Source organism: Micropterus salmoides, unplaced genomic scaffold (genome assembly GCF_014851395.1).
Source record: "Micropterus salmoides isolate LMB-PRFRI ecotype aquatic unplaced genomic scaffold, ASM1485139v1 Ms_hic_scaffold_12, whole genome shotgun sequence".
Taxonomy (NCBI): domain Eukaryota; kingdom Metazoa; phylum Chordata; class Actinopteri; order Centrarchiformes; family Centrarchidae; genus Micropterus; species Micropterus salmoides.
The window spans coordinates 1,088,253-1,098,276 of record NW_024040263.1 but is presented as its reverse complement, the minus strand read 5'-3'; the positions used below and the strand labels follow the sequence as shown (position 1 = coordinate 1,098,276).

The 10,024-nt window shown below is 38.6% G+C and overlaps 1 long non-coding RNA gene across 1 annotated transcript; it reads left to right on the top strand.

Moving 5' to 3' along the window:
- Positions 1 to 424: 424 nt before the first annotated feature.
- On the top strand, positions 425 to 823 carry LOC119899986. Its single transcript, XR_005443972.1, has 2 exons — positions 425 to 482; positions 585 to 823. It is a non-coding gene; the product is annotated as an uncharacterized LOC119899986 (long non-coding RNA).
- Positions 824 to 10,024: the final 9,201 nt, after the last annotated feature.

The following is a 10,024-nucleotide window of genomic DNA, read 5'->3' as shown; positions in this document are numbered from 1 at the left end:
TTTGATCAAGAAGAGACAGAGACACATTGTGAAACATACACATGTACACACACAAATACATACATGTTCTCTTCTGCCTTTAGTATGTATGCAGGTACACAGCTTTGCAGTGAGCTGAACACACTTCTAATAAAGGTTAAAGAGTTTAAAAAGTTTCTGGAAACAACTATGAAACTAAACAGAAGTGGATAACAAATTCTATGATGATGATTAAAGGTCAAACAATGAGATTCGACAAGAGTCATGCCAAAGGTAGGCTATTTTAAAAATCTATTAGTACAGTAAAAAGGTAAGTGGATTCATAGAAAAGCAGACTGTCAGATTAGTTAGCCTACATTGTCCTTCCTCACTCTCGTGGCTATTGGCTCTGCTCAACATGCGCATCTGCTATTTATCACCGCATTACCTCTAGCAGCCTACACACCTGCCATGCATCAGCTCATCACCTCTCCTGCATATGCTCTTCTTCCACTTGTTGCCAGGTTATAGCACCAGCTCAGTCAGTCTATTATTCAAGCCATTGTTTGACATTTGCTTGTTGCCTGTTTACCCCAGCCTAATTGTTTTTTTTCCTCTCCCTGCAGTTCCGTCTGCTTTGCTCCAGTACCTGTCTTCTTGGCTTTGCCCCTCTGCCCTGGATCCCTGCTCAGCTCAAGCATAGATTCCATCGTGGACATTTGGTTCAGCTCATCCCTGGTTTTCCTCCTGCCCTGCTCACCAGCTCAGTCATCCACGCTCCCAGGCTTCCTCTCTGCTCAGCTCATTTCTGGCTCATATCCATTCCCTCCCAAGCTCCCAAATAAAGAAGCTTCTTTGTTTCTAACTCCAGTCTCCTGCCTCTCTGTGTCTCACACTTGGATTCACTATTTAAGTCATAACAAAGCAAAGAGCTGGATTGTGCTAGCATTCATTTGTAATCCACTTTACTTCGTAAAATTTTAAGACGCATTTGATTTTGTCATTTATTTTCTTGTATACTTGTGTGCAATAGAAGAAAACATTTACATATCACCTTTTATGCTGCTTTTAAAGTTAAGGTGAAGTTGTTAACATATATCCTATTTTCACATCTATTTGGCAATTTCAGTATAATGGAATCATGTCACTCTTTTTTAGATGTGTTTTGGTTTCCTTCAGCATCTGGGAAACATATCTTGGTATTTAGCAGCTAAGACCTGTGTCTTGCCAACTCTGGTTAGCCGTTTGGTGCTGAGCCCACTTGGGTTTTCAGCCCTTTCTGTGTTCATTGTAGGTCTGAACAATAAAAGGACCACAAACAACTTTATTCATTTATTGGATTTTTTTTCATGATCTGTTACTTCCCCCATTAACTGTTATGATGGTTTGATGTGACTTGCTTCCTCTAAAATTTTGGCTGAAACATTTAGCCCAATAAATCATTTCCAATGTTCAAAAGACACCATGGTCGCATTCTGAGTTATTCAATAATGAATTCACAGTCAGAAAATCAAATACAGATGCAAATAATGAATAAATTATAGAAACACATTCTGCCATTAGAAATGATGTGCCTCTGAGCAGTACACAGTATAAATGCAGGTTGTTCATGTGTAGGTGTTTGTAACTGTTACCTGTTTAACAGAGAGAAAACATACTGCTCTGGCAGTCAACTGTGTGCCTTATTACTATTGGCACAGTGTACGAGTGAAATCACAAAGTCAAACATCAAAAGTCGTCGTCATCAGAAGTAGACGTGGCTTAAAATGACACTTCAAAGGAATGGAAGTCTAATTTCGTTAAAAACATATTTCCTTTTTTTCCTCTCTCCTCACATCGTTTCCTTGCATCTCTCCATGCACCATGCAGAGAGTTGAGATGCACCCAGAGTCAAGAGAACAAGTGTACAATTTTCATTGTACATAATTGGTTGAACAGGATTTAAAATGTATTGGATAATGAATCCCAGAGTGGGAGTTGCCATAGTCAGCGTCCAAGTGCCACGCCCCACGCATAACACCACATCAGAGACAAAAGAACACAGATATAAAAATTACAGAGAATACAGGTGCTGCATTCATCAAGTACAACAAATTAGTGGAAACATGGCAAATTCTGTTCTTCATTTAAGCAGAATGGGGTCATTCCTATGTTCCCAGAGTCCTATGTTCTCCAGTCCTAGGGTTAGGAAGTTAGGGAACGTAGGACCCAGGGAACGTAGGTACGCTTCCAACAAGAATGGATGGCAGCACAACCGAGACTTGCTGTCTCGCTTATTTGTTGTGCTTAATTCTCCTCCTGTTTAACTCCAGGCAATGTGTTTAATTGTGTAAGCATGAAAGTTGTCTTTTTCAATCCATTTTGAGCTAGATAAGAGGAGTTGTTTTCATTTTTTCAAACTCTGAAATATCAATGCACACCTTGAATCAACGTGTGCGTGTGTGGTATTTAGGCTGTACCACAGGATCAGGTGAATCTGCTTAAATAGAGGAGGCGAGGTGAAGGGAGGGGATGTATGACAGTAACCTCCCTCTGGCTCTGGCCCTCCTTCTCTGGTTCCTTCTTCTCTCCACCTCCTGACTGTGGATTTATCCACCTGATTACCCAGTAGGTATCCCACCTATCTATCCTCATCCCTACCCTGCTTCTCTCAGCAGTTTGGGGGTTCAGTTCTTGACCCAGAGCTTATTGCAACATTAGCTGCTTATAATATCAGGCATCCTTGCTTACCTTCCCCATGAGCAGCTGTGTGTTTGCCCCTGAGCAACACACTTGTTTCCTATGTGGTCTAATGTAAAGATGTGAGTTGGTTGCAGTTCCTGTTTATGAATCCGTTGAAATGTTTGAATGAGGCAGAGTGGTAGTGACAACAAAGCATTTATGCTCATTGATGTCATCATTAAGAATTGTGCATCATGTTAAACTTGCATTTGTTTGGCCACTTGGAGGCAGGGTAACAAACTGTGAACACAACACTGACACATTTGTTAGTAGACTGTCCTCCCAAAAAGAAGCAGCTGTTTCAACTGTAGACTTCCTTGAACTGTTCTGGATGGAAAGCTTGCTAGTTGCAAGTTTTTTTATGTCACTTTCCCACTCTTGGCTTAATCTATTTCTGAATAAATATATTCAAACAGAGGGAATCTACAATTTCTCAATTAGAGAGAATTGTGCTCTCTTCTGTGTTAAAGCCTCATTTTTTTTTTATTTAGGCTGCTAATTCAAGTGACTTGTTACATAAAGTATGTAGTGCAGATTTAAATGGAAGCAGGGAGGCAGGCACCAGGCTCTTACTGACATGTCGTGCTGCAGACGTAGAGACAAGGCCCCTGGAGGATGCAGCGCTGAGAGTTAATGATCTTTCTGTATGCAAAGGCCACGGTTCAAAAGGCACTCGGATGATAGGAAGTGGCAAAACCCCATTAACTCCATGACAGAGTCTTCCACGAGTAATATGCTCTCTTCCGCTTTCTTTCCCTCCTCTCTGGGTCTGTCTGGTTCTCCCTGTTTCCCATTCTGTCTCTCACTCAGGTCCTATACAGTCTATGGTCCTCTTCCTTCCTGCTTCTCTCCTCCTTTCTTTTCTCAGTTTGTTGTCTGTGGCTCAGTGTCTCTTTTTCTCAATTTGCTCTCATCCTTTCTCTCTTTCTTTCCCCCTTCTTTTTCATTTATTCATAGTCTGTGTACTTGTGTTTTTATCTGCCTGTCTCATCACTTTACTCTCTCCTGAAGTTTCTATAATTTTGGCTTTTGTTTCTCCTTCATGGTTTCTCTCTGTCCCTCTCTCTTTATTTTTTTTTCTTGTGTCTGTCTCATCACACATTCACAAGTTCAGCCTTTTTCTGCAGACTTAACTTTTTGACTGTTAATAACCACAATAAGGTTATAGTTATGTTAATGCAATTTCTATGGTTCACAGTAATCTAGTTTTCCTCTATAAATCCGAATTGACCATTCACTGGCCAGATTAACCTCTGGATACCAAATTCACAGAATTTCTAGCTGATTTTGTCAACTGAAATGACAATTATTGATAGCAGATTTCTTCAGCTGTAGCTAGCTATTGTAAGCCAATGTTAAAACTTTGTGTGCTGAGAACTCTGTCTCAAGCTGATTTGTTTTAAAATAAAAAGCCTGTAAAATATCTTAAATACGCACAATATAATACAGGGACGTGCACAGGGGGGTTGCTCTGGTTGCCCGGGCAACTGCCCGTTTGCCTTTCCTGACTCAAGTTGCCCTTCCGAGAAAAAAAAATAAAATAAAAAAATAATCGCGATCGCAAAGCCTCATTCACTTCCATTCGGGCACCGAAAGTGAAAGTCAGTAGGGGAAGGGCAAATTTGTTTAAGTGGCTGCACTGCTGCAGCGCTGCCTGCACGTCAGTCGATTCTGTTCCCTACCGGAATTCCTGTTTCCTTCCTTTATGCAATCATACTACAACAAATCATGCGTAGTTTTGCCCAGTTACCATACGTGATACGTACCAACAGAAGTGAATACGAGCTAGAAGCGCAACTGAATGTACGGGAAGCCAAAAGGTTAAAAAAGGATTGTATTTTTTTCCGAAATCTAAGCGTTTTTTATATATTTTATTAGAAGCGAGTTTTCCCCATCTGTCAATTCAATCTAGATTATTTATTTTCAAATTAAAAAAAAAAGGAAAAAAAATAAAAATAATAATGATTAAAAAAACAATAAACAATAATATAAGAACTCTTTTTCTCATATGTATTTTGGTGACATTTATATTGTTAATACATTTTGGATACTGTGTTTAGTGCCTTTTTTCAGGTCAGAGCAACTGCCCTTCAAAATTCCTGTAAGACTGAGTTATGTAAGCTAGGTTCCAGGGAAATATTTTTTTTCCCAGTGAATGATCCATGTAGAAAAGCACAGAACAGCAGAATTAATTGTGTATTATAGGGTAGAACTAGCTGGTTCTAATAGTAGCTACACTATGATTTAAAAAAAATAATTAAAATAGTATTTTTTCCCCATGTACCTCTTATTAGAGTCCTATGGTTATTAAACTATAACTGGACAATGGCTGTTCGTGGAAGTGATCTGCTCCATTGAAGAGATGAAAATTAGCAGCAGACAAAGCATCCAATATGTGTGGACCAAAGAGGAGATTATAACATTTCTCAAAAATAAGACAATGAAAAAAGATGTTAATGTCCCATCTGTGTGTTTTTGTGCGCAGCGATTGCGAGGGGGGTGGTACACATGGTAGCTCCGCTTTAATCTTGAGAAGCTGCAGTCTCTTTTCATTCAACTTACACTGTAAATTTCCAGCTAAACTGAGGCTTTTTGAAGACCCTTTTTTTTCTCTCTCTCTCAATTCAATTCAAATTAGTGTTATTAGCATGAATGTGTAACAACAACATTGCCAAAGCATCATACATACAACATAAGTACAATCAACCCCATACATTTCATTAAACAAGTAATTAAAGAGTAAAGTAATCAAAGCGTATGTGTGTTTGTGTTAAAAAAAATATTAAAAATTAAAATAAAAAATAAATAAATAAAACAGTAAGCGTGTGTGTGTGTGTGTGTGTGTGTGTTTAAAAATATATTAAAAATACATAAATAAACAAAACAGTAAGCGTGTGTGTTTTTGTGTGTTAAAAAATATATATTAAAAATAAAATGAAATAAATAAAACAGTAAGTGTGTGTGTGTGTGTGTGTGAAAAATAAAAAATATTAAAAAATAAAATAAATAAATGAAACAGTAACGTGTGTGTGTGTATGTATGTATGTATGTATGTGTGTGTGTATATATATATATATATATATATATATATATAGTGAGAGTTTTTTTAATAATTAATTGATTAAAAAATAATAATAAAATAAAAAGAAGGAAATAAATAAAATAAAATCAGTGTCAAATGTAAAAACAACAACAACAATTACTAAAATATCAAACGATCAAAATAATAATAATTTGAAAATCTGTATAATTCCATTGGTTGTCCTCACTTCACGGCATGATGAGGCATATTTTGCAGCAATTATTTCACATTTGGGCATTTTACCCAGTAAATAGGGGAGTTTCTGTGTGTCTGATATGAATTCGAATTCGGGGTATATTTGGGAAATGTTTGCAAAGTGTTTTTGTCTTAGTGTTTTATATTTAGGGCATGAGTTTAGAAAGTGCAGCTCTGTCTCTAACTGTCCCCTGTCACACTGGGAGTCTCTCCTCTTGTGGTAGCCAGCTCTGTCTGTGGCGACCCTTTTCTATGGCCAAGCTGTGTTCACTCAGTCTGTATGTTGTCAACATTTTTCATAGTTTGGGACATTTTATTGTACTCAGGTAGTTTGCAAGTGTGAATTCTCTTTTTTAGGGTCAGATAACATTGTAATTTACTTTGTGTTTTGGTTGTTTCTTTCCAGTATTCAATATATTTTTCTTTCTGCTTGCTAATAATTTGGTTTGGTCTGCTTGAGTTGGTATTGCTGTCCTGAGGCTGTTGGGGACTTGTTACTGCAAAGAGCCTCAAGACCAGATGGCTGAGGGGACTCTTCTCTGGTTTCAGCTCCTGGTATGTTAGGGCTTTGTGATCGATCTCTCTCTGCCTGTCTGTCTGTCTGTCTGTCTGTCTGTCCGTCTGTCTGTCCGTCCTGCAATTCACCTGTCTTGTGCAGAGTTTAGCGTGCATGCCGTGCTACCAACAACTATATGCAGGTCTATTTCAAAACGATAAAATATTCTTTATGTGGTTCATCAACGGTGAAATTATCTGAAAGTCCCGCGAGGTGCGGACAACTCGGCACCAGTGAAGCTGGGGCTCCATCTCTTCAGGGTTGAAATTCGAATCAGGCTCCACCCATCGAAGCATCGAATCTTCCACTTTTCAGGGTCAGTCCTAGTAGATACAAACATCATTAACCGTGACTTTTGTGAGGAATCGCATCACATAATATCCCTAATCAGATAAGTCACAATTATTATTTTACATGCATATAAACACAAAGTGACAGCAAGGCCTGCACAGCTGCTGTCACATTACTGTGTGGGATCATAAAACCCAATCCTAAATCCTCCTGTCTTAAGTTTGTTGTTTACTGGATGCACTTTATTGTAAGGTATTATGTTCTGCTTGTGTGATCAAGCAGTAGACAAAAATTGCATGTGTTTTAATAAAGGCCTGGTCAGTAGCCACAGGTTTTCAAACCCTGTTTGATGTGCTTTTATTCTTGTCCTTGCCCTTGATGTTGGTTGATACAGTTTCCGCCTGATGGTCCAAGCTCCTGGTTACTCCAGTTTGTGTTCCAGTCACCTGGATTTTCTGACCAATATCAACTTTTACGTTCTCGTAAACAATAAATTAAAATTAAAAGTCTTCAACCATTTAGCACCCAGTTAAGAGGATTGATTTTAACTTTGTTGGACAACTTCTGTAGACTATTTATAGCTATATCTCACAGAATAGACTTAGAGTCCAGACTCAAAGGCAGGGCCACAGACAGGGCATGATATGTCAGAAGCACCCAGCAAGACACATACTAATGGCCAGGACTTGCTGCCATTTAGTCCCTGTCATACCCAGCCAGCTTCAAAATGCCACCAACTGCGTGCATATAAATCATCAGAGACAGAGAGGAAATACAGTGTGCAGTCTTAGCTCCAAATCGTTGTTATAAATAAAGGGGAATATACAACCAAATTATGTGGTCAAAAGTTTGCCTTCAGCTTCAGGCGTAAGCAAACTCCAGGGCCAATGTATAATAATATATAATAATAATCGAAAGTCAAAGAAAACAGGAGAAAGAGGTAAAAGTCATACAAGTGACAAGACGATGGGGGAAAAATAAGACAGAGAGGAAACAGCTAAGACACTATAAAGTACCTAAAGTATGAATTCATTTCAATCAGCACAGACTTCATCTAAGTGAACAAATAATTCACTGACATGGTATTTAAATGGGGTGGTGAAGCTGTTAAGTGGTTTAGAAAACCCCAATGGAGTCGAGACACAGGTGGTGGTGATGGCATGAAGAGAAAACTGAACATTTGTGGTGTGAGGACTTCTGATAAGCTCGACCTGAGCCTGGATGTGATGAACTGGAGGTGAATGGAGTGGAGCAATTTTGCACTGAAATGACAGCTGAAAGAAGCAGAGGGAGAACAGATTTCAAGTTTGCACTGACTACATTATTGGCTGGTTAGAGTTTGTGGCAAAATCTAGTTGGTTTAACTACAGTCCTCCCACCTATGGACACACACACACACACAGACTTCAATCAACCTCAATCATTTAGGTGTCACCAACCCACCGCTTGACAGTTATTATCCAACTCGAAAATTGGCAGAAAGGAAAGAAACATTTAGGGACCAGAGTGGGAGAGAATAGACAAGCCACTGTCTGCTGGATTGGTGTTGACTGGGAAACTCGGCATTAGCCTTTTGCTGTCACAGAGGAAATCCACTACTGCAAAATTACATCAGACCCCGCTTGCTCGCTGACTTGTCAAATGGGCCAAACTGCTATCAATCTCACTTACAGTAACCGAACTGGGAATGTGAATGTTCAGGTGCAAGGGAAGTTACTTCAAATTGAGAATGTTTTTGGTGTACTTGCACAGACTATAGAATTTAGATTTTTTGAGCTGCTGATTTATTATTAGTGATATCAGGCAAATGAGGCACCTTCTTCCCACCAGCCTGTGTATACTACATGCTTCATGGTTCTGGAAGGAGGTGAGCGGTATCTGGTTAAAAGGCAGATTTAGGCTACAAAGGTACATCACTGACAGCCACACCTGTACCCCATACAACTAAAGACACTATTCATAACAGGCTGAAAAGTGATGAACTGTTGCCACCTACTGACCAAACATGGAGCTACCCACAAGAGGCATACCTTATGTCTAAAGTGAGTTTTATCATTTGATTCTAGTTTTTACTTCTATTCTACCTTAATAAACATTTTTCTGCATATATGAAATTGCATACTTTTTGCTGCCCTAATATGTATGTAACACTGACGTTACTTTCAGATTCATATTTCTTAGTCATTGTCATGTTGAAACGGGAAAGGGCCTTAACTAAAGTGTTGCCACAAAGTTAGAAGCACACTGTTGTCCGAAATATAAGCGTATGGTGTAGCATTAGGATTTCTTGTAATTGTTACTAATATTATTAAATATTAAACCAGTGGTTCCTAAACTTTTTATCTTGCAGCCCATTTACATTTGGGGCTCCTTGTCAGGTTTCAGATGTCTTAGTTGTAAGCAGTTCAACCAAAGAACCACTCCCCCCAACATGAGTCCATTTAAATAACTGTTCAACGGCTACAGAGCATATATTTCACATAAGAAGTTATAAAATGAACATAGATTTGTGTAGAAAAACTTTTTCTTTTCTTTCTTACCCCATCAATCCTCTCACAACCTTTCTCCTATGATCCTTTGGAGGGAGCCAAAGTAGTTACACTAACAAGTACACTACAGCTAAAATGCTGCTTACATTACTGCATTAGTAACAATCTAAGAATGTCATATTTAAAAATTATATATCAGTCATATCGGCCAATTGTTCTGCAGAATGAATACTTTTGATATGTTATGTACATTTTGTTGATAATACTTCTGCTCTATTTTTACTTTGTTGCACTAATGCTTTTACTGAAGTAAATAATCTATGTAGGCCTAATACTTCCACCGCTAATTGTTATGGACTAAACTACCTATCTCAATACTTCTCATGACTTCCACCACTGTAACACAACCAAGCCTCATTATAGGCTACTCAATGAAATATAGCATATCTGCCTTAAATGTGGTACTAATCTCACATTCATTATCCAGGGTATTCTACTTGATATTAAATTGACCTGATCTTATAGGCTAATTGCCCACGTTTTCATCTGATAGTGACCACAGGTAACCCAAAGGCACGTGCTTTTTATTGTTCTTTGTGTCTTTTGTAGTCCTCACCCACTGCAGTTCTTACAGATTTATAATTGGGTCTACACTACAGCCGACTGACTCATAAGATGTTGAAATGTGGCCGCACTGAGCTGTGTGCATAGGCAACACAAACCTCGAATTAT